This window comes from Rhinatrema bivittatum, chromosome 2 (genome assembly GCF_901001135.1).
Source record: "Rhinatrema bivittatum chromosome 2, aRhiBiv1.1, whole genome shotgun sequence".
NCBI lineage: Eukaryota > Metazoa > Chordata > Amphibia > Gymnophiona > Rhinatrematidae > Rhinatrema > Rhinatrema bivittatum.
Window position 1 is genome coordinate 284498058 of NC_042616.1, and position 26109 is coordinate 284524166.

Sequence of the window (26109 nt, forward strand, 5' to 3'; positions counted from 1 at the left end):
CCTAATCCAGCCCTTTATCCTCTCTTGTCCCCCACCGATCTGCAGGGAACAGAAGGAGGGAGGGTATTAGAGGAGAGCAGAACAACGAAGAGTTCCGATCTTATCTGCATATTTCTAATTTGTGATCCTTTATTCTGTGATGGTCTGTGTTCTTCACTTCCATCACAAATATAGTATTCTGGTAGCATATTGGTTCTGTGAAGGTATTTGTAGTAGAGATGTGATTCGGCCGAACCTTTTGGTTTGGCCTTAGTTATCGGCCCACCGTGGGAAATTTTGTTTTCCCGTGGTTCGGGCCGATTTATTTCGGCTGCCCCCCCAAAAAACAAAACAAACCCACCCCAACCCTTCAAATTCAATTAACTACAATACCCCCACCCTTATGACCCCCCACAAAACTTGCTGAAAGTCCCTGTGGTCCAGCGGGGGTCCTAAGAGCGATCTCCCACTCTCGGGCCGTCGGCTGCCAGTAATCAAAATGGTACCAGTGGCCCTTTGCCCTTACCGTCTGACATGGGCTATCGGTGCCATTGGCCGGCCTCTGTCACATGGTAGGAGCAATGGACGGCTGATGCCATCTTAAAAAATGGCGCGGGCCATCCATTGCTCCTACCATGTGACAGGGGCCGATCAATGGCACCGGTAGCCCCTGTCACATGGTAAGGGCAAAGGGCCACCAGCGCCATTTTGATTACTGGCAGCCGACGGCCCGAGAGTGGGAGATCACTCTTGGGACCCCCGCTGGACCACAGGGACTTTCGGTAAATCTTGGGGGGGGGGTGTCAGGCAAGTCTTGGGGGTCAACAGGGTGGGTGGGTTGGAATTAATTAAACTTGAAGGGTTGGGGTGGGTTTGGGGTTTTGTTTTTTTTTTAAATGTGCCCTTTCTCCTCCCCCCCAAAAAACAATAAGAAAACCACATGAAATTTTGTGGGTTTTCCTATCGTTTCATCAGCCCCCCAAAATGAAATAGGAAATAAAGATGATATTTCTTATTTCGTTGCAAACGAATGAACATCCCTAATCTGTAGTAGTCCAGCTTGTAGTTTCTTCCCACTAGAAGGCGTTTTGGTGTTTTAGGCCTAGGCGGAATAGGAAGTGTAGTCTTTTCATGCAGGGTTGTTGCTGTTTTGAGTTCTGGGAGTTAATGCTGTGTTGGTATTTCAGGCTTGCTACATAGGTTATGAGTGACATCTTGCAGGGTTTGTGTACTACTTCACAAAGGGGTAGATTTTAAAAAGGTGCGTGAGGGCATACATGTGCGCAGGGGTGGATTGTGGGAAAATAGTGGCGCGGGGGATTTTTCTCCATATTGGCCCATGGGTGCCCAATTACACATAACAATTTGGTGAGTCACCAAATACAGAATAAAGGGACCATTAAATATACACAGAAATGTACAAACTGAACTGGAAATCACTAGTTAGACTGTATGTAATGCAGCAATGGAAAAACTGAAAATACCATCATTCCTCATAAAACATCAAACAATAAAATCAAGAACTATAAAACATCAATCACAATAAGAAAATCATACTAAAAATATATATTTCAAAACTGCTGATGAATAGAACTTCCAGTAATTTAACTCATATACAAATTTTTGAAAATTTCCCTAACACCAATAAAATATTTCAAAAACAGCAGACATCAATTAATAATCAATAATTAAAACTAATAAAGATAGAAAAAAATCCCCGGTTCTCCATACCTGGGAACTTTTAATTCCAGTCACCTTGAGATGGTCATGAATAAGTTGTTCTCTAGCACAGTGGGTCTCAATCTTTTTTCTGTCAGGCCACACCTGACAGATGGTTCTTACATATGTGACACACTGAACACATGACCATCATAGGGCTAAATGTAAAAGTACAGTTTGCATCCACAGGAGCCCCCGTGACCCACAATTATGGATGTAAAGCAGAATTATGACATTCCCTGTACAACTCACCTTACGAAAAATATATTCTGGTTCTAGTGTCATCTCAGTAACAGCAACACAAACGCCAACTACCAGGCTCAATAGCCCTACTTATGAAAAGACAGTAGTTTAACACTATTGCATGTCTTCTTGAGAAAATACAAACAAATAAGACTGATACAGTAAAATATCTCACCTCGGTAGGGATGTGAATCGTTTTTTGATGATTTAAAATATCGTCCAATATATTTTAAAACGTCAAAAATCTTTAGAGGCGATATACAATAGGAATTCTCACGATTTATCGTCAAAAATCGTAAATCGGGGAAGGGGGAGGGCGGGAAAACCGGCACACTAAAACAACCCTAAAAGTGACTCCCCCCCAAAAAATGTCTTAAATTACCTGGGGTCCAGAGGGGGGGTCCCGGTGTGATCTTCCACTCTCGGGCCACGGGTGCGTTAATAGAAGTAGCGCCGGCGCCATTTTGGTTCCTGTACCCCGACGTCACGAGCGCAGGAGATCGCTCCCAGACCCCCGCTGGACCCCCAGGGACTTTTGGCCAGCTTGGGGGAGCCTCCTGACCCCCACAAGACTTGCCAAAAGTCCAGCGGGGGTCCGGAAGTGACCTCCTGCATTTGAATCGTATTTCCATATTGCAAAATGGCGCCAGCCATACGGCCGGCGCCAGTTTGCAATATGGCAATATGGCCATACGGCCGGCGCCATTTTGCAATACAAAAAGGCGCTGGCATTGTGTGCAAAAAGTATCAGTCTCTCAAACACACACATGCATACACAGTATATGTGTATATACTGCTGACTGACTCTTTTTGCGCACCAAAATATCTGTTAGAAAGATATTAAATGAAATGGTTGGCAAGGCTGCTATCACTTCAGTCTGTCTGAAGAAAACAAATACAATAGTGTACTGTGCAGAGTTAGACAGACAAAAAATAAGAGAGAAAGAAAGAGCACCTCTATAGGAACCAATATGTAACTCTACTATTTATACTACTGTAAAAGGGGACACTATTAACTCGGGGTAAAGTTTGGGAGTGGGGTAGGTTTTAGGAGGCAGTTTTACATACACAGTCAGAGGTACAAACGAAACAGCAAAGTTGATATCATGAAGATTTTCTGTCGTTTGGAGTGGTGATAAATAAGAGGAGTTGAATTGTACAATGTACTCTCTACCTAGCTTGATGCACTCTCTACCTAGCTGCAATCAAGCTAGGTAGAGAGTACATTGTACAAATCAACTCCTATTTTACCTTTCATCACTCCAAATGACAGAAAATATGCATTGAGGTCAACTTTGCTGTTTGGTCCTCTAACTGTGTATGTAAAACTGCCCCCCAAAACCTACCTCAAGTTAAGTGCCCCCTTTTGCAGTAGTATAAGTAGTAGAGTGACATCTTCTCTCTTTCTCTCTCATTAGACTTTCACTGCAAAAATCCAACAAAGAAAATGCAGTTTCTTTGCACATGCTTAGACTTTTCAGTGGGAGGATGTCATTATCAATTGATCTAGTCGGCAGCTGTAGACTAGTTAAAAAAAACAATGTTTAACCTTGATTGGTTTTCCATCCTGTCTACTTACCTACTGCTCCCTGATTCAAGCAATGATTGGTTCCTATAGTCACCAGTTAGTCCCTGCAATGTTTTCACTACAGCACTTTCAAAGTGCCATAGCCATGAATGGGAAACACAAACAAATGGAACAAATAATGTGTTTTCATTTATGCACACTCTCCATTCATTTTGGGAGATCTATGAATGAAACAAAAATGGTATCATTTCTTGTATTTTACCCATTCTTTTCAAATGACTGCACGTCCCGATTAGTCACCAAAACATATACTTCTAAACAGTATAAAACAATACTAATACTCACTACCTAAAAACATTTATAAATACAGAGGAAGCCAGAAAAGACCACCTCTTAAGCCATCTCTTCCTTGAATATAACAATTTCAACTCATTTCAGATTATAAACTTAGTATCCACAAATTGAGTAGTCATTTAATAATTAAATGCCTGGCAGAACATCCATGTTTTGAGCAATGTTCTGTAACTTGGTTCAGTCCAAATATGAAATAAGGCATTCCAGAGGCAGAGAGCTTGAATGTAGAAACCTATTTGCTGGAAACTATAGTGAATACACAAATTTAGGGTGTAATTTATTAAGCTGCAATAGGTGTTTTCCACATGGTAAGTACTTTGCATTAGCAATAATATGTGGTATTTTAAATACCATGCATTATATTGCTCCTAATAATGTACAAATAGTAATAAGCTGCTTTTCATGCAATTACAAAAATTAATGCAGTTTGCCTGAAAAATCGCAAGCCATGCTATTTTATTGAAAGGTAACTATAACTCTAGAGTTGTAGTTAATTTTCTCGGGGAACACTGGAATGCTAACGCACATCTTGATGATTCTGGGCTGCTAGTTAAATTGTCCAAGTAGCCAAATAAAGCTTCTGTAAACCGTTAAGAAAAATCTGCCTCAACCCACTCTGCCACCTCTAAATGTGGCCCCAATAGACCATAATATTTTTAAAAAGTTGACAAATACATACATAGTCCCTCCCCCTCCCTTTAAAGCCTGCCCCTTTGTAACAAACCCCCACCCTTAGCCTTTGACCCCCATCCCCCAACAGGTTCTGGACCCCCCTCAAGCTATAGAAACTCCCACCTTTAGCTCACCCCATTAATTGAATCCCTGGTGAGCTAGTGGGGCTCAGAGTGCCCCTCTGCTCTGGCCCCCTGTGCTGTTGACAAAAATGCTACTTTTTCAATTTATGCCCCTATCATGTGATAGCACAATATCCGCCAAGTCAGGTCAAAGATCCTACAAAATGAGACATATATTATATTCCAGGTTGAATATCTAGAAATATTCATCTAATTGTGTAGATCAGGAATGTTGCAGAATTAAGGCCAAAGATCTAAATTCACCCATATTTATTGGCCTCTGGAATATTGATATTGGAAATATTCCCCACCCCCAGAAAACTGCTACCATAAAAGCAGATATTCAGGAGACTTTCAGTAAAGAAAAATATTTATATCATAGCCTGAAAAGAAAAAGCACCCTTGACCATCCACAGGCATGCCCACTAATACTGATTTATCCACTACAATTACCCCTTTATTTGCTGTAACAAATCTCAGACTCGTACATATTTACTGTAGCTCAAGTTTAGCATATGTCTGTCTGTCAGAAGGCTGAGCAGTTATGCAACTCCAATTGCAATCTCTAAGGGTGCAATTTTGGCATGCTTAAAACGTTTTGATGCTTGGGATGGGGGGAATAAGAAAATAAGCAGTAATGAACTCTTCTTTTTTTATCAGATAAGGTTTCTAAGAAAAAAACTGAACAGACTTAGTCTCTTTAAACCTTGCCTAAACTTTCCCATCCAAAAGGCACATTTCCCACCAGGCATCTCAGTGTGTGCCTTTAAAAACATAAGAACATGCCATACTGGGTCAGACTAAGGGTCTATCAAGCCCAGCATCCTGTTTCCAACAGTGGCCAATCCAGGCCATAAGAACCTGGCAAGTACCCAAAAACTAAATCTATTCCATGTTAAACTAAGTCTATTCCACTTTGCCATACTCTTGACAACTACAGCCTCATTCACAATATGCATGCCATCTTTCATCCTAAACTAAAACTAGCTATCCTTACTTTCACACATTTACTCCTCCTCTCTCTCTTGCCTGTGCTCATTCATTCAGGATTCTCACATTCACAGTTGTACTCTGCCCACACTGTATTTATGCATGCAAACCCTTTTACACATATCCACCTCTCCTGTTCTCATACATTGATGCAAAAGTGCTACGTGTTGGTGATAGCAACTGACTTAGAGATATGTGGGCGGTGAATATTGGAAGTGGCTTTTTAATAGAACAGATGTAGCTTCTGTGCTTATAAAAACCCCTCATTAGACAGAAGCAGTAGGTCATTAGCATATCTTCTCATTAGGGTAATGCAGTTCAATAAAATGATATTCCATCATTCATCAAAAAGGAACAGGATGGAATGTTTTTTTATATAATACAATCATTTAGGGATTCATTTCATCTTTCTCAAATCTTTTTCATTCATTAAAAAATATGATTAATTATCCATGCGTTTTAGCTGCAATCCTAGCAAAATTCATTGATCATAAAGTTAACTTCGCAAAAGATATTAAGCATGCTTTTAATGAAATTAACATTCGGAACAAAACATAATTTAGAGAATATCTTTTGTTTTTAAAGTCATTAAAGTTAGTTTGCACCTAACGTTTTATTTTTACAATAAACTATTTTGGTATAATATGTATTCATCTTTCTAAATAATATATGAAACTGGATATGAGTACATTTAATACAAGGTACAAATATTTTATTGAAATTGTCATTTTATTTAGAAATTTTATATACCGACAGTCGTCGTGAACATCTCATCGGTTAACAGAGAACAGAATGCAGCAACAGGCTTTACAATGAACTAGTAACTTGCACATGTGAAATAGAAACTGCAGTGTAAAGGGACTAAAAGCTAAATAGGGGGAAAAGGGAGTATATACAGGGTACGTAACCAGCTTATACAGGGGGAATGGGAGGCAAATACAAGGGGAGAGGGGAGCATAAGGGCGGGCAACACAAGCTTATACAGAGAACACAACAGAGGGGTATAACAAGCTTGTGCAGGGAACATAGCAAGCTTCTACAGCGAACTTAAGGTTTAAGGGGTAGATGGATAGCCTGATACAAAATTTACAAATATAAGAAGGCAAGTGGAAGATCTGAAGAATAATTAATATAAGAAGTAGCTTAAGTACATTAAAATTAAAATCTCGAAACACATATAACGTGTATCGCTTAAGGTAAGAGAGGAGATGTTGCCGGTAGTATCGTTGGGGAAGACGAGAAGACAAATGTGAGGACAGGAGAATAGGAGTCTATATTAGGAGAGGATAGATATCGTCTATAGATCCCAAAGAAGGGGAGGGGGGGGGGCAGTGCGGTAGCTCAGGTGTAGGCCTGTTTGAATAGCCATGTCTTGAGGTTGTGTTTGAATTTTTTGGGGCATGATTCTTGGCTAAGATAGGATGACAATGTATTCCATAGAGTGGGACCTGCTATGGAAAAGGCATGGTCTTTGGTGGAGGTATGTTTAGATAGTTTGGGCGAGGGTGTGAGTATTGTTGCAAGGTATTGGTTTCTAGTGGGTCTGGCGGGGGTGCAAAAAGTGAGGAGTTCTCTGAACCATTGCACATTGCATATTATGGTTGTAAAGTGCTTTGTGGATAAGATTAAGTGATTTGTATATGATCTGAGATGTGATAGGTAGCCAATGCAAATGCTTGAGGACGGGGGTGATATGATCTTTTTTGTGGGCATTGGTGAGTATGTGGGCAGCAGCATTTTGGAGCAGTTGTAGGGGTTGTATTGCATTTTTGGGGAGGTCTAGTAGAATGGCATTACAGTAATCAATTTTTGATAGAATGAAGGCTTGGAGTATAGTGCGAAAGTCATTGAGGTGTAGAAGGAGTTTAAGTTTTTTTAAGGTGTGTAGTTTGATAAAACCATTTTTTAATGTGGCGTTGATGAATTTTTTGAGGTTGAATTGATTGTCGAGGGGGACACCGAGGCTACGAACATGTTGTGAAATTGTGATATCAGAGGGCGGTGTGTTGAGCAATAGGGGGTTAAACAAAATGGATAAATGTATTCATACTAAAATATCGATGTATGAAAAGATTATATTTACTGTGGAGAACACATTACAAAGTGACCATTGTATTAACAGGGAATATTTACCATGTATAGAGGGCAATTTTACATAATTTTGCTATCAATGCTAATGAGCTCTGAACTCATGTGCAACAAAATTGCATGAGACATTTTATGCATGTTGCCATTGACAGGAACTTTGTGCATTCTTGGCCGTGACAATGGGTGAAGCTGGCCAAAGACCTACACACTGCTACCTGGTGCTACAGGGACCTTGTGGCCCATGTGAACTCCTTCCTTGTCCTGTTTAGTGTATCCAAAAATTCCCTGGTGGACTCTCACACTGAGCTTTGAACCCCTCATGGTTCATAAATTTTGTAATATAAGGTTTGACATGAAAATAATTCAGGCAGGAGATCCAAAATGGCAGTGAGATGCTGCTGATCTGCTTCTTGTTCCATTATTTAATTGTGTTTCCTTCTTCAATTCTTTGCTGTATGAAGTGCAAGAGAAAGGCAAAGGGTTGAGATTTTCTTCCAAGATTTTTGGCTATGGCTGTATCAGGCCCAACTTGGTCCTTTATGAAACTAGCTGTACAGATGCAGACATTGACCCCTTTGATATTTGCAGCACTGAAGAAAAGAGGGGGCACTTCCCTGGCAAGCCAGGATGGAGGGACTTCCTCAGTTGTAGAAGTGTTCCTGTCTTCAGAGAGGTGATTCAGTCCCGTGCAACTTACGTTGAACCACCAGGAAGCCCTTGATGATCTTGCCTTGGCTGATGATGCAGCCTAATGGATGCATAAGGGAAATAGGCAATTGATCTTTTTCTTAGCTTTTGGGAAAGTACAAAATCTTGGTTTGATGGAGGAACTTTGTCCTTCAATAGAGTTTTAATCACAGAATAAGAAGGGTGCTGGATCTAGGGGCAATTTGGACTACATGGTCCCCTCAGGTATGCTACAACTTTCTCATCCTTTCTTTTGTTTAAAAAACCCTCATCAGTCTCTTCCTTTCTCACAGGACAAGCAGGATGGTAGTCCTCACCTATGGGTGACATCATCAGGATGGAGCCCAATCACGGAAAACTTCTGTCAAAGTTTCCAGAACTTTGACTGGCCCCTACTGGGTATGCCCAGCATGGCACTAACCCTGCAGCCAGCAGGGGTCCCCCTTCAGTCTTCTTTTTTCCGTGCAGCAGTAGCCTCGTGGTTTAGGAGCTCTGAAGAGATTCCTGACAGGAATTTTCCTCACGGAGTTAATTAAACTTAAATTGCCCCACAGGGGTCCCTCCTCTAACTTTTCTCAGGCGGCGGTACTCCGGTAAGTTTTTCGTCGATTACCGTCGAGTTTGGCCCTCGCAGCCTACTGGCCGTCGACCGTACCGTGGCTTGATTTCTCTATGGCCATGGCATCGGGGTTTCGTCGGTGCCCGGACTGTACTCGCACCATGTCCATCACAGACCCTCATGGAGTCTGTATAATGTGTTTAGGCCATGAGCATGATGTCCTGACTAGCACCAAATGTGCCCTCATGACACCAAAAGGTCGCAAAGCCAGAATGGAGAAGATGGGACTCCTTTTCCGTGCTCACACCCCGACGCTGTCCATCGCATCGACGTCATCGGAACCGGCACCGTCGAAGTCGCACCAGCATCGACAACCGTCTGGTGACCGCCCGCCATAGACGTCATCACGGCCATCGTCTCCCATTTCTCCCCCTCAAGATCGAGGGGATCCTAGGGAGAAACATCGCCACCGGCACCGTAAGTCTCGGACCGTCAAGGGAGCGAAATCATCGACCTCGCCATTGTCTGAGCCACCATCGAAGAAGCCCCGTCCAGGAATGGCACCGACCACTCCTGCGACCGGGACATCGAGGCAACCCTCACCCGATCGGGATTTGGGAGTTGCGATTCCACCTGTAAAGGTGGTCCCTCTGACTGTGCCTCAGCCTCCCGCTTCTGTCATGGAGCCGGGACTGATTGGCCCAGGTCTCCAGGAAGAACTGGACCGGCTGGTCCAGGAGGCCATTGACAAGGCAATGCAACGACTCCAGGTTCCTCCGGCCAGACACCGGCACAGAGAGTGGAACCGATCACCGACCCGATTCCAGCAGTGCTGGCACCGCTGCTATCCCGGATGGAGGCGCTCATGACCGCCCTTCCACCAGTGATTCCAAGGTCTCCGATGGCTCCGGTGCGCTCCCCGATGACAGCTTCATCGGGAGGAGAAACACCGTTCCGCATTCCTCCTTCGGGGGTATTGCCTCAGCCATTGATGCCATATCATCCCTCGCCACCGATTCATTCATCGGGGGCGATACGCACATTGGCGCCATCGATGCCTTCGATGGCGGCACCAATACCCCCAGGGTGTCCATGGTGCCTCCGGTGAGTCCGATTTTCTCGGAGCCTCAGCCGGGCCCTTCAGGTATCCAACACCCTTCTAGTCCTACAGGTCAGCCTGCTGATCCTTATGACACCTAGGGTGATGATACTTCCACAGACACCGATGACTTGCCTTCATCTCCCTCTCCTACTGAAAGTAGAAAGCGTTCTCTTCCAGAGACCTTTCTTTCATTAATTTTGTGAAGGAAATGTCGGAATTGGTCCCTTTTTCAGCTTCAGATGGAGCAAGATGATAGGCACCAGATGATGGAGCTTATCCAGTTCCTGGATGCCCCTGAAGTGATCACTTCTATTCCCATTCATCAAGTTCTTCTTGACCTCCTCAAAAAGAACTGGGAAAACCCTGGATGCATTACCCCAATACACAGAAAGGCTGACACTACCTATCTAGTACAGTCAGCCCCTGGCTTTCAAAAATCTCAGCTTGAACACCACTCAGTTGTGGTAGAATCAGCTCAAAAGAAAGCAAAAAGGACGAAGCCTCACTCCTCTTCCCCTCATGTCAAGGAACACAAGTTCCTAGACAATATTGGTCGATGAGTGTTCCAAAGGGCCATGCTCATCTCCAGAATTGCTTCTTACCAGCTGTACATGACCCAATACAACAGGGTCATTTTCAAGCAAATACAGGACTTCTCTGAAACCCTGCCTGACCAATTCCAAAAACATCTTCAAATCCTTGTCAACAAGGGGTTTGAGGCAGGAAAGCATGAGATAAGAACAGCTTACGATATCTTCAACACCTCTACTAGAGTGTCTGCAGCTGCCATTTCGGCAAGTCGCTGGGCCTGGCTCAAGTCTTCTGGCCTTCACCCAGAAGTACAAGACAGGCTCTCTGACCTGCCCTGTATAGGAGATAATCTGTTCAGTGAACAGATTCAGCAAATAATGGCTGAATTAAAGGACCATCATGAGACCCTCAAACAGCTCTCATTGATACCTTCTGACTTCCCTTCAAGACAGCCCTTCAAGAAGGACTCTTAGAAGTCATTCTTCTGCCCAAGGAAGTACTATCCTCCACCAACAAGGTCCCGAGTTACGAGGCCTTATCAAAAATCTCAGCCTTGCCAGCCCCGGAAACAAAAGCCACGAGCAGCTCCCCAGCCGGGGCCTACTTCAGGTTTTTGACTTTTCCTTGGAGAGCAGCAGCCTGATTCCTCTGCCAGGCATACCAGTGGGAGGTCGATTGTGCCACTTTCACGGCATGTGGCAATCACAACCGACCAATGGGTGCTAGCAATCATTGCTCAGGGTTACCACCTGAACTTTCTTGCTCTTCCACCGGAATCACCACTTCTACAAGTGTGGGGAGTAACCGACCACTCTGTCCTTCTGGAGCAGGTTTCCCTTCTTCTCCAGTTAAGGGCAATAGAACCCGTTCTTCTTTCGCAAAAAGGCCTAGGGTTCTATTCCCAGTACTTTTTGATCCCAAAAAATCTGGGGGCTTCATCCAATTCTGGACCCTACGTGCCCTCAACAAGTACCTCCAGCGGGAAAAGTTCAAGATGGTAACCTTGGGCTCGCTTCTACCTCTTCTACAAAGAGGAGACTGGCTCTGCTCTCTGGACCTCCAGGACGCATACACCCACATTGCGATAGCTCCAGCTCATCGCAAGTACCTCAGGTTTTTAGTAGGCCCAAGGCACTATCGATACCGGGTGCTTCCATTCGGCCTAGCATCGGCACCACGAGTCTTTACCAAATCTCTCGTAGTTGTCGTACTTTTCTCCGGAAAGAAGGTGTTCACGTCTACCCCTATCTAGACAACTGGTTAATCAGGGCCCCAACCCTGCAAGCCGCTCTATCGTCCCTGGATTTGACCCTACACACTCTAATTTCTCTAGGATCTCTCGTCAATTACGAACAATGAGTGCAAACCCTCATGTCCCTTGCTCACCAGTTGCAGTCTCAGTATACAGCAACAGCTCGGCAATTCCTTGTCCTTCTCAGACACATGGCATCCTCAGTCCGTCTCACACCAATGGCCCACCTGGCCATGAGGGTCATGCATTGGACTCTGAGGTCACAATGGATTCAAGCGACTCAGCCTCTGTCAACCATTGTTCACATCACTGACTCACTCCGTCTGTCTCTCGCCTGGTGGAAAGATCAGAACAATCTCCTCCAGGGACTACCTTTTCACCTGCCAGATCCTCAACTCATTCTCACCGCCGACGCTTCCAACCTCGGGTGGGGAGCTCATGTGAACGATCTACAATCACAAGGATTTTGGTCTCCAGAGGAAGCCAAACACCAGATACATTTCCTGGAGCTCGAGCAATGCGATATGCTCTCAGAGCTTTTCAGGATTACCCTATCAAATCACGTCATCCTAATTCAGACGGACAATCAGGTGGCCATGTGGTACATCAACAAGCAGGGAGGCACAGGCTCCTTCCTTCTGTGTCAGGAAGCTGCACAGATTTGGGCGGAAGCGTTCTCCCACTCGATATACCTCAGGGCCACCTATTTGCCGGGAGTGCACAATGTCTTGGCAGACAGTGAGTTGTGTCTTCCAACACACGAGTGGTCTCTCAATCCCTCTGTGGCGACCCTCTCTCTTCCAGCAATGGGGTCACCACCAAATAGACCTCTTTGCGTCCCCTCAGAACCACAAAATAGGCAATTACTGCTCCCTCATTTGGAGCGAGCGCTCTCAGCCCAGAGATGCATTCTCCCTCTCGTGGGCAACCGGTCTGCTTTATGCATTCCCTCCACTTCCTCTTCTCTCGAAGACTCTTGTGAAGCTCCGTCAGGACAAGGGAACCATAATCCTGATAGCACCTCACTGGCCATGCCAAGTGTGGTTTCCCATACTCCAGGATCTCTCCTTCCGCAGTTACATTCCCTTGGGAACGCACCCGCTTCTGATCACTCAGAAAGACGGATGTCTAAGCCATCCCAATCTTCAGGCCTTGTCCCTGATGGCATGGATGTTGAAAGGTTAATTCTTCAATCACTTAACCTTTCAGATTTGGTTTCTCGTGTCCTGATTGCTTCACGGAAGCCTTCCACAAGAAAGTCTTATTCCTATAAATGGAAAAGGTATACATCATGGTGTTCTTTGCAATCCCTTGATCCCTTTTCCTGTCCAATCCCAAGGTTTTTGGACTATCTCTGGCACTTATTGGAATCAGGTCTAAAGACCTCTTCCATCAGAATGCATGTCAGTGCGGTAGCCGCCTTCCATAAAGGTGTCGGGGATGTCCTATATCGGTACAACCCCTCAAAACATGTTTTCTTAAAGGCTTGCTCCATATCAAGCCACCTTTACGTCCTCCGGCCCCTTCTTGGGACCTTAATCTGGTTCTCGGGTGGCTCATGAAACCACCATTCGAGCCTCTTTACTCCTGTGACCTAAAATATCTCACATGGAAAGTGATTTTCCTTTTGGCTATCACTTCAGCTCGCAGGGTTAGTGAGTTACTTGCCCTAGTTACCTATCCGCCTTACACTAAACTCCTACAGGACTGGGCGGTACTCCGCACTCACCCTAAGTTTTTGCCTAAGGTAGTTTCTGAGTTTCACAATCAATCCATCATACTACCTATCTTCATTCCCAGGCCCCACTCCAACCCAGGGGAACAGGCTCTGCATACCCTTGACTGTAAACGGGCTCTAGCGTTCTACCTAGACCGTACAGTTGCCCACAGGAAGAGTACTCAGTTATTCGTCTCTTTCCATCCTAACAAATTAGGGCAACCTGTGGGTAAGCAGACTCTCTCCTCCTGGTTGGTGGACTGCATATCTTTTTGCTATCAGCAAGCAGGCATTCCCTTTCAAGACCGTGTTAAAGCACACTCTGTGAGGGCCATGGCGACTTCAGTAGCACACCTATGATTGGTGCCGCTTCCTGACATTTGCAGGGCTGCCACCTGGAGTTCTCCCCACACTTTTGCAGCCCACTATTGCTTGGACAAAGCCGGAAGACAGGATTCCATCTTCGGCCAATCTGTCCTGCGTAACCTATTTCCAACGTGACGTACCAACACCCTTCCGCCTGCCTGGTGGGGTTCAGGATGCCCTCGACCAAATTCTACCCCAGTTGTTGTGCCTGTTGCACGCCGTTGGGTATCTTTGGTGCATGTTCGGACATCCTCAACTCGGTACTCACCCATATGTGAGGACTACCATCCTGCTTGTCCTGTGAGAAAGCAAGTGTTGCTTACCTGTAACAGGTGTTCTCACAGGACATCAGGATGTTAGTCCTCACGAAACCCGCCCGCCGCCCCGCGGTGTTGGGTTCGTAACGTTTTGTTTTATTTTTCGGCACTGCCTGTAGCTATCAAATAAGACTGAAGGGGGGACCCCTGCTGGCTGCATGGTTAGTGCCATGCTGGGCATGCCCAGTAGGGGCCAGTCAAAGTTCTGGAAACGTTGACAGAAGTTTTCCGTAATTGGGCTCCATCCTGATGATGCCACCCACATGTGAGGACTAACATCCTGCTGTCCTGTGAGAACATCTGTTACAGGTAAGCAACACTTGCTTTCTCTCACTTACAAAAACCCTCAACAGACAACATGGAGGAGTTGTAGAAAGCTATTTATGATCTAGGGAAGTCTCTTTGAGGACAAATTGTCTGGATATATACTCATTTACATGATATCAAAAGGGAAGTGTATATGAGAGAGAGAGATTATGGAAGCTGGCTTGTCAAAATGGAACATGAAATTATGCAATTATGAAATGGTGCATGAAATTAGAGGAACATGAAAGTGCTGGGGCTGATAATCAGCCATGGAGCAGCTAGTTAAGTTAGTCAGATATAGATATAAGGCTAACTTAATGGGGATATTCAGTGGCTTGGCCACTCTGCTGCTCTAGGGCTATCTTAAAGTTGGCTGTATATATTTTTATCCAGCTAACTTTAAGATAGCCCTAGAGCGTGACCAGAGTTTGCCGCGTAAATTAAGTGAGTTAGCCACATAATGTATGCGGATAACTCTGCTCTGCCCAGAAACACCCCCAACTTATGTGGCTAAATTCTAGCCTCCTATGTCATTTTGCAGCTAGAATTTAACTGCATATGGCTTTGGATGTAGCCGAGTAGCCATTTAGACAACTTTTCAGTTAATCATCTAACACTTTTGAACACCGACCTTACTATTAATAAGGATAACTCTGTTTTAGATAGGAAGCTTGAAAACTTGGAAAAATGTGATGGTGTGCTGAGTGAAAAAATACTTTCTACAATCTGTGACTAATTCTGCTAAGTGCCCATTGAATATAGCCAGATATGTTCTACTTATCTAGATAAATCTTATTTGAATATCTGCCTCATAGTCTTACTCTCTTTTTCTGGCCTTTTAACAGTTCACAGTCCACAATAGGATGTTGCCTCCTATTTAATAACTTTGTAATTCCTTGTGGTGCATCTTATGGGGTACTCTGCTTGAGGGGAATTTCAATCACATTGACTGTCTTGATAGTTTCAATATTTCTTCATTATTCATAAATTAAGAGAGCTAGATGGTTTCATATTCAACTTTAATTGTGAGTTTTGCTTTGCAGTCAGAGAAATCTTTATCTTAGTCATTGGGATGACTTGTGCTGCTTATTTCTAAAATTAGAGACTTATTTTATGTAGCAAAAGAAGGCCCATCTAGGTCCATAGTCTAGCAGATTGGAGGAAGGGGGAAGCATTTGAAATATGCATGCAAATGCATAATTAGTTATCAAGGTGCTAGATTTGGGGATTTTTAATCTTCCCAGATCTCACTGTTTCTCTGTGAAAAGGTTATATTTTGGATAAAGAAGTATGGTTGCTATGAGGTCCATTTTCAAAAGCATTTAGCCAGATAACTGAAATGTTATCTGGCTAAATAAAAAATGTGGACACTTATCTGGCTGGATTCAAGCCAGATAATCAGTTTTCTGGTTAGAATTTAGCCAGATAAGTTAGGGATGTTCCAGCTAATTCTGGTCATCCTGTAAGCCTTTCCTAAAAAATATATCTGGCCAGCTTTAAGACAGCCGATATATTTAGCGCATAAAATAAGTTTATTATCCAGTATAGATTCCACACCAAAACAGAAAGTAAATATGCAACGAAGGAGGTAATGAAATGGTCAAACTTTGAAATTTCAACAATAGAAATTGAAAATCTCATTATGCAGCTAAATCCGGCAAACCATCTCCTTGACCCCATTCCAATTATTGCATTAAAACTTTTAGCACACAACTTAGCTCCCTGTATTGCTTCATTGTTAAATAACTCCTTGAAAGAAGGACATCTACCAGAAATATTAAAGGGAACAATAATTAGACCCGTGATAAAGCAAAACAAACTTGACCTAGCCATACTTACAACTATAGACCTATATTGAATCTGTCCTTCCTCACCAAATTGAAAATGTTCAGAAACAACTAACTGAACATCTAGAAAATAACATTCTTTTCCCTTCCCAATTCAGTTTTAGAAAAAATTTTAACACTGAAGTACTTTTGATAGCTTAAAGATGGAGCCGGCCATCCAGTGCTCCTACCATGTGACAGGGGCCGGCCAATGGCACAGATACCCTGTCACATGGTAAGGGCAAAGGGCCATCGGCGCCATTTTTATTTGCGCAGTCGATGGCCTGAGAGCGGGAGATCGCTCCCTGCGCCCCCACTGGACTACCAGGTAACTTTAAAACATTTTTGGGGTGTCGGGAGGGTGGGGGAAGCTAAGGGGTTGATTTTTAAGGGTCGGGGTTGATTTTTTGTTTATCTGCTCGAGCGCAGCCGATAAACAAAAACCCAATCGGACCGGACGATAAAAATTTTAAGATTTGAATCGGAACTGGAACCGATCAGATTCCAGTTCTGATTCACATCTCTAAAACTGAGCAGCAACATGAAAACTAGTAAACTACATATTTACTTTGCACTTTGCAGGGCCAAAGTATTTTTTTTTCCCCAACTGGGGGTCTCAGGATTTCAACTTGTAATCCTTTTAACTCCAATCCAGAGAGACTGCTACTTTTTTAATGGGAAGTTTCATTCATCCAACTTGGCTAGGATTCAGTTTCATGTCCCATTGGGGGGGACAGGAAACAGGGTATTGACCCTCATTTTATCCAGGTTCTCAGTCTCCACCAAAATACAAGAAGGGATTGACTTCAGTTCACCATTCTTTGAGTCATCGTAGCCATAAAATGTTGAGACTCTGCGACTGAGCAAAAGGAGCAGCTACCTTTAATAAAGTTTATATTTTATCATGGCTGTTCATATCCATCTCCTTTTCACTGTACCCTGCCAGAAAGTGCAAACCTCTGGTTGAAATGTCTGCAAGCTGCTTCCAAAGCATAACAAAATTGACAAAAGTAAACTGAAAAAAGCTCATCATTGTAATTAATGCAAAACAATGTAAAAAAAAAAAAAAAAGTCCTTGAGTCTGTATTCTGTTTTAACTGTGGCTGTTCTGAATGGAACAAGCGTGCTGTTTGCTTTTAGAGAAGTGAGGTCTATTGTGCTGTGAGGAGACTATGAGAGAAACTGTGCTCCTCATCCTCTTTCACCAGTTTATTATTCCCTCTTTTGCTCTGTCTTTCAACCTTAGTCAAGTTCCTCATCTTTTTGCATTTTTATAAGCCGATAAGAATGAGGACATTCATATTGACAAGCTCTGTTTTAAATAGTGATCACCTGCCTTGGTCATTTGTACATTTTATTATTTGATAAATGCATAATTTCTAAATTAAATCAGGTAAAAGCATTAGCAAGCAGCATAACAATATATGAGCAGATGGCAAGGATAAGTGAGCAGCTTTGCTAATTGCTTAAAAATTGGTTTTTTTCTCACACTTGATATAGTATCTCATACTGTATCTGGCAACAGTACCTGCAATAGAAATGTTTCTCCTATCCAAAGGGAGGGTGATTTTATTACTGTGGAAGCACTAGGCAAACTAGGGGAGTCACCTCGAGCACCATCATTCTCAGAACAGCGCAGCAATGGTGTCTCCTCCTTCCCAGAAGAGGAACTGGATCCATATGAGTCCATGGGGGCAGAAAGGAGGAGATGCCATATTCATCATAACCAGGAGCAATAGCAGCCAGCCTTCGGGGCCATGAGAAGAAGTGAGTAGGAGCTGTGGGATCCTGGAAATGTCAGGAGTAGGAGCAGTGGGCTTGTAGTGCCATATAGAGAAGAAGCAGGTTGGCGCAGCAGAGCCCTGATGGTGTTGGGAGCAGGAGTGGCATGGCTCTGGTGTTGGGAGTAGGAGAGTGATAGATCTATGACAGCCTTGGGAGAAGAAGCAGGCTAGAGCAGTGGGGCCTAGGCAATTTCAGGAGCTGGATCAATGGGTCTGCATGGCCCTGGAGAGAAAAATGCGGTCTGGATCAGAGTGGCTGGCACCAGGTCCAGAGTAGAAGCAGGCTGGAGCAGTGGGGCAGTGCTGCTATGGGAGCTGGAGCTGGATGGAATAGTGGGAGCCCCTGGGCCTGAAGGAAGAAACAGAGGTTACTTGCCAGCCCTTCTGCTTTTGGAAGGGGAAAAGTGAGTGATTGAGAGGGGGAGCCTGTGAAGGAGTATGAGCATGTGAATAAGCATGTGTGTGTGAGGGGTGTGTTTGTATGAGCATGCATGGGTATATGAAAGTACGTATGAGTTTGTTTGTCCATGCATGTAATTAAGCGTGTGTGACTGAGAGAAGATGAAAGAGAGAGCATGTGTGTTTGTATGTGTATATGAGAGAGAGAGAGAGGAGAAAGTTTGTGTGAAACAACTTCCCCTTCTCAGCCTAATCCAGAACAATCTAAAGGCATCTGGAAATCAATTGTTCCCAAGTATGGAGTATAGTATAGTTTTACCTTTATTGATATTTTATATTTCTTGATATAATTGTTTGATGCTTTATGAAGAGTGGTAATATTTCTGTTTTTTTTTCATTGCTGCACTGCATAAACAGTCTGTCTTGCAGTGGTTTCCAGTTCAGTTTGTGTCTGCATGTTACTATTTAGACTAGGTGATTTCTTTATTCTGTATTTAGTGAGGGTCTATTTGTGTTGTGTATATCTTACCAAGGTGAGGTATTCTGTTAGAGCGTAATTTCTGTTTAGGAATCAATAGCAGCCTGGTTTGTTCTGTTTTCCTAATAGGAGATGTATTGGTGTTTTAGGGCCTGGTGTAATATTTGCAGTATTGTCTTTTCATAGATAGGTTTGTTACTGTTGAACGCAGGCAGTTAGTTGTTTCTGTGAATACACTTACTGAAATAACACAATACAGAAAAGATTCCTAGTTAGACATTCCTTTCCAAACTTTCTATCATTAAAGATTCTCCCATACCATAGGTATACAGAGTGTTTTTTTGGAGAGTTTGACTAAGGATCTGGAAAAATCTCAGTGCTTAGAAGTGCATTATTGCTAATACATTACTCAGCTTTTCACCCTGACCAGAAACCCCGGGAAATCAGGAGGTCAAGGGCACTTGGCCCTCCCTGTGTGCACAAGTGCAAAGGACCTTCACAGGGCGAGGACCAGGTATATCAAAAAATGGTACAATGCATATAATAAATCATTCCATATACATACTTTGTCTGAGTTTCTTATATACAATGGTCATCTTGCTGGCATTCAGGTTGGGAGGTATCCAATCAGCCAACCTCTCCCACAGCTGCTTCCAAAATGGTGCTCAGCACCAACCATTCTCCTGCAGTGAAGCTGACCTGCTGGCTGTCAGGCCCATCAGCTATCATCCAGGCCTGCTTCCCTTTAAAAAGACATCAGAGTCCTGTCCTTCCTGTAGGACCCCAATCTCCAGGATTGGTGGCTATATAGGAGATGCTAGATCTTCATCATCTGATGGACCAGAAGGTCCACCTCCCTGGGTAGGAAGTTGAGCTTCCTCATGAGTGCTCCACTCCTTTGGGACATGGTGCAAGTAGGAAGCTATGCACTGGTAGCCAGCCCTTTATACCAGCATGCACTAATTTGTGCATATAAAGGTGCATGTTATACAAAAGTAAATATTGCACATGTAGATAATTCAAATAGATAGCAATTGTACATGCATTTGTTATTACTATCATAAATAAGAATAATAGGGAATTCCTTTTCTGGAAGCTGGTGATATAGGCTTCGCGGTAGATTCTGTATCAGGGTATTTAGCACTGGGATGTGGTCTACATGGCAAGGTATCATGGGCCATGATGCAGCACATTGTGTATGGTTGTTTCTAGGACAGGGAGTTATATACTTTCAGTTGTAATACACTTGGGAGTGGGTGCTAGCACCCTGAAGGGTTTCCAGCTAGGCCTGTTGGTGCCTTCCAAGTAATGCTTCAAGACAATGTTACCTGTGACCCAGAGAAATGCCAAGTGAAAGTATATTTGCATGAGGGTTTGTTTAAGCTCAAGGCAGAGATAGTCATTCTGAGTGATAGGCCAATAATATGAGTAATGATGGAAACAGAGCATAGACAGACCAGGTGAAAATCTCCCAAATAGCCATATCATGAACTTACCGCTAGCCCCATCCCAGCTGACACGGAACTGGTCCAGCCACCTCCATTGTTTCTGCTGCAACTCCCAAGTTGCCTTCTTCAGGTCCTCTGTCTATATGGAGAAATAGGAATATTTCTTTCTTTCTTTCTTTCTTTATTTAAGGCTTTTATATACCGACTTTCTTGATACAAATCAAATCAACTCGGTTTACATCGAACTGAGCGGTTAACCGTAACCAATTAACAAGAGACAAAATTTGATGAAGCATAAAGTTACATTATAACAAGGGTGCAAAAACTGGGGATAGGAAAATAAAGGGGGGAGAACAGAGATCGTATACTATATACAGGTAAGGGTGTGGGAGGGAGGCAGAGGAGCCAACCTCATTATGATGTATTTGTGTGTGTCTTAGTGCTTGTTTAATTACAGTGGAGATGGGAATATAAAAGTTGAGTGTTCACCATAGCTATTACTATGATCTCTGGAGTGAGTGCCATGGCTTTTTGTATTCCTTGAATGTACCCAGATGTGGCGTGCTGCCACCAGGCTTGAAAGTATCCCAGAACTGGGACCTTCCGTGAACTGCTATGGTACCCCTTTTCATGATGGAGCAAGCTGAGCAGTGCTGCTAGTGGGGATATCCCTTCATAGTAACAGATAGAAAAAAAGGGATGAACATAATACAACGGAGAACACACAGTTTTGGTGAGTAACAGAAACCATACAACAGGGCCAAATCTCTGCCTTCTGAAAGAAAGACAGTGGTTTATTCTTCTATTGGGGCCCCATTAAATGTATTACATTCTCAGAGGAAGTTCTAGGTCATCTTTGGACTTTTATTCTACTTGTGACTTTTGGTATAAGTCATTCCTTGTTGTTCTTGCCTAAGATTTCAGGCTTGCATTACATTACATTGGCAGCATATATACAATAATAATGCTATTAATAGAATGTACATCTGTTACTGATTCCAGATATACTTATTGATTCTAACACTACCTGTAGGCCATTTTAGGGGGCCCTCTAGTGACTCACCATGCACACCTTAACCTGCCCCCACTGCCACTCCCACACTCCTATAGCCCAATTAGAGATCTCCATCCATAGCCTAACCTGCCCCACTCGCAACCACACACCTCTATAGCCCATCTTGTGTTCCCCCATACACACCCTAATCTGCCCCTCTTCTGCACCCTTATAGCCCAATTCTTGCCCCTATGAACAATCTAACCTGCTACACCCCTATATCCTCAAGGTGACTCTCCATGCATACCTTAACCTGCCTTACCCCCACACCCCTATAACCCTCCTTGTTGACCCCCAATGCACTCCCTTAGCTTTCCTCATCCCTACTACCTCATGTGGATATGATATTCAGTGGTTAAATTCTCTCTGCAGGCCTTTTCAAGCCTGCTTGTTTTCTCTAAGGTTTCTTCTGACTCCCTGAATGGGGAACAGCACCTTCCCATGTTCCACCACCAGAGATACCAGGCAGAGGACGTCCCTGGCAGTGAAGTTGGGCTACCTTGTTGGTGGTGGCATGGCTGAATAAACCCACCCTGGAAAAAAAACAGAAGTTCTGTGTCACAGACGCATATATGAATGTGTTACATGTGGAAAATTGCATGCAAATAAGAAACCTCAAACAAATGTATATGCAAGAATTTCAAATATTAATGTGAAAGTTGTGCGTATTTTATATTGTGCGTGCATTTACGTATATAAAATTCATATACATGAGCTCACAAGCCCATATGGGCTCATGAATAATTCTTTTAAAGTTATCCTCATAGCTTTTAATATAATAAAATATGAGCATAAGTCCCAAATCTGCACCAACTCATCTCTGAGAATGGTTTTCCCCAGTTTGCATAAAAGTATCCATGAAACCAGGTTACGCACATCTTTCACACATACTGAGCCTTGGGCTATTTTGTAGCAGCCATTTAAGAGCAGAAAAATGTTTTATGTTTTAAATAGCTTTCAGGCCCACAATGACCACATGCTCTAATTCTACCTTTTTATATTTTAAGCCTGTAATGATTAAATTATCCTTCAACTGTTTATTATATATATATATATATATATATATATATATATATATATATATATATTAGCCAAAGATCTTATCACTTGATGATCATCTACAGAAACATTCAATGCTCTCTCTAAGGAGTTACTGTGTACAAATTTTTTTTTCATCTGAGCAAAAATGTCTTTAAATCAACTTTTGAGCACCAGTATTAGCATTGCATTTCTGTATATAACACAAAGAAAAATTTAAATAAGCAGCTATGTAAAATTGTGAGCAATGTTCCAAAATGTATGAGCAATTGCTTATGTGCTCAGCTTAGAGTAAAATATGGATACACCTATTGCTTTTAACCTTTCCTTATACAGTACATTGAAATGCTGCTTGTTGCTACCACTGTATAATAAGTTGGAATTCAATTATACAAATATAAATTTCAAAAAAACTTACAATTGCTATAATCAGGGTCATTCTTTATTCTGTGATGTGCCAGTATCATGTGCAGCATATATAAATCTATTTATTTATTTAGTTGAAAGAATGTATTTCCTGCATCTTCCAATGTCCGGGACAGGTTACAAAGAGACATACATAATTAATAAAAGAATATAAAATAAATTATAAAAACAAAATAAATACTATACAACAAACTTAAGATAATAAAACATATAAAATGAATAAAACTAAACAGAAAACAGACAACTCACATAGATCTGGGAAAGCTAGTCTGAAAATGTAGTGTGTTAGTGCTTTTCTGAAGTCTTAGTGTTGGAGAGTAATCTGAGGTCAGGAAGTAGTGTTCAATAAAATTGGGCCTGCAATTGAGAAAGCTCATTCCCATGTCATACTCATTCTGGTTGATTTAGGTGGTGGGACTTGTAGTAGAAGTTGATTTTTTGATCTGAGGTTTCTGCATGGGCTGTATAGATGTAAGGTAGCAGATAGCCATGAGTAGTTATTATAGATAAGATTGTGTATTATTAGGGTTTTATATTTAATGCACCATTTAATTGGGAGCCAGTGTAAGTGAAAGAGAACTGGGGATATGTGATCATGTAGATTGCAGTTATAAAGAAGCCAAGCTTCAGCACTTTGTGTGAGTTGGAGAGTACATAGAGAAGATTGAGATAGACCAAAATAGAGTTGCAGTAGTCTAGCCCAGTTAGAATCAAGGATTGAAGAACTGTGTAGAATAAAATGAAGATTTGATGGTGGATTTGATATGGGTGGACAGATTTAGTTTTGAGTCTAAGATGATACCTGGACTTGATTGGAAATTTTAATGGATATGTTGTCAACCAAGATGGAATTAGGAATATTTTCAAATTGTGGGAGTCCTAAAATTATTTCAGATTTTGCAAGATTTAGGATAAGTTTATTGTGGGATAGCCATATTTTGACTGTAGATAAGCAAAGTTCAAGAAATTTTAGAGTGAAGTTCCAGTTGTGTTTGGTTGGAAAGTAGAATTACATGTCATCAGAATACAAATTGTAGGAAACACCTAGAGTCAGCAGCAATTGACAAATGGACACAAGATAAGGCTGCTGATAGAGCAGATCCTTGCAGGACTCCTATTTTTAGGGGGAATTGAGCTGAGTTTGTATGTTTTATAAAGATTTGTTGATATCTATTTGTAAGATAGGATTGAAACCAGGAATAGACTGTCCAAGTTATACCTATGTTGGAAAGGCAAGAAAGTAGTATTTCATGATTTATGGTATCAAATGCAGCAAAGAGGTCTAAAAAAATGGAAATATATGAAATTCCTGCATCAAAGCTGTGGTGAATAATATCGGTACTTGAAGTCAGGATCATTTCAGTACAATGATTGGGTCTAAAGCCAAATTGATATTGGTCTAACAGTGAGTGATCGTCTAAAAATGTTGTAAATTGTTTTAATAAAATGGATTCAGTTATTTTGGCTAGGAACTGTAACAATGAAATTGGGCAGAAGTCACAGAAATCTGGATCATTAATTTATTTCTTAAGAATTGGGGTAATGTCAGCGATTTTTAAAGAGTCTGGTAGGATACCAGTAGAAAGAGAAGAATTAACAATCAGGCCCATACAGTAAACCACGCGGGAGAGCCGGTGCTCTGAGGCGAGCGCCCGCTCTCCCAACGCGTGCCCAGGTACCTCTCCTGGGCGCGCGATTCAGTATTTAAATTAGGGCCCACACTAATGAGACACTAAGGACACTAGCGCATCCCTAGCGCCTCCTTATTGGCGGAAGTGACGTCTGTCAGTGGGTTTGACAGCTGACGCTTAATTTTACCGGCATTGGTTAAGAACATAAGAACATGCCATTACTGGGTGAGACCAAGGGTCCATCAAGCCCAGCATCCTGTTTCCAACAGTAGCCAATCCAGGCCATAAGAACATGGCAAGTACCCGAAATTAAGTCTATTCCATGTTACCATTGCTAATGGCAGTGGCTATTCTCTAAGTGAACTTAATAGCAGGTAATGGACTTCTCCTCCAAGAACTTATCCAATCCTTTTTTAAACACAGCTATACTAACTGCACTAACCACATCCTCTGGTAACAAATTCCAGAGTTGAATTGTGCGTTGAGTAAAAAATAACTTTCTCCGCTGACAGCCATGGGTTCGGAACATGGACGCCGGCAAGCATCCGTTTTCCAACCCGCCTTTGGCAGGAGTTAATTTCTGAAAGTAAAATGTGCAGGTGAATACCCAATAGGCTCATCATGCGATGAGCGCTATTAGTTTTGTATAAGAGGTAATAATAGCGCGTCAAAAATGTGCGTCCAAATGGGAGCTAACGGTGCGCTCGGCCGAGTTCACCGCTCTGTATTGGCCTGAATGTTAGCAATAGGTAGGGCAATGTTGTCTTTAATGGCCTTCAAAAGAGAAGTTGAGCAGGGTTTCATTTTAGAAATTATTTGTATGATTTCAGTACTGGTGACAGTCTCAAATGTGACCCAAGTCTGGGTCAGCGGAATGGTTGAAGTTAGAAGAAGAGAATGATAAATCTAGGGGAATATTAGTCTGTAAAATAGCTATTGTTTCATTATCTTTGTTGCACCTTCCTGTGGCCAGATGTACTAAGCATGTTTTCCATAGATGCAAAATGGGTAGCAAAAAAAACCCCTTCAGTGCAACTGCTCCCAGAGGACCAGGGCTGGTGTTAGTGCTTTTGCTGCCCTGTGTGAAAAATTGCTGTGCTACCCTCCCCCAGTTTTTGTGTTTTTTTTAACATAACATTTTTGTTGTTTTCCCCAATAACCAACACACAATGCATCTGATGGAAGTGAACTATCCTTGAAAGCTCATGCTTTCAAAAATTGATTAGTCTATAAGGTGCCATCTGACTCCTGTCATTTCAGTACACAATAGAAACCGTCAGTCTTGCGCTCTGTCCCAATACCACTTCGACTGCCAAAAAAAGCCCTTCTCCCTCCGCCAATCGAAACTATGAAAATTATCACACTCCCCCAAACCTATTTTACCCAATCCACAGGTCCAAAGTTCCTAAATTGTGAAGGAATAATCCCCAGGGGCTCCTTTCCCACCTACTGGTACATAAAATTGATGATGGCTGGGCCCTGTAGCCGGCACC

At 42.6% G+C, this 26109-nt stretch overlaps 1 long non-coding RNA gene across 1 annotated transcript in view; it reads left to right on the forward strand.

Annotated features, from left to right (window-relative positions):
* LOC115084567 overlaps window positions 1-22923 on the forward strand; it is a 90696-nt gene extending 67773 nt beyond the window's left edge. The window contains exons 2-3 of the long non-coding RNA XR_003854597.1: window positions 21022-21200; window positions 21894-22923. This is a non-coding gene — a long non-coding RNA (uncharacterized LOC115084567). The remainder of the gene's footprint in view (window positions 1-21021; window positions 21201-21893) is intronic.
* Window positions 22924-26109: the final 3186 nt, after the last annotated feature.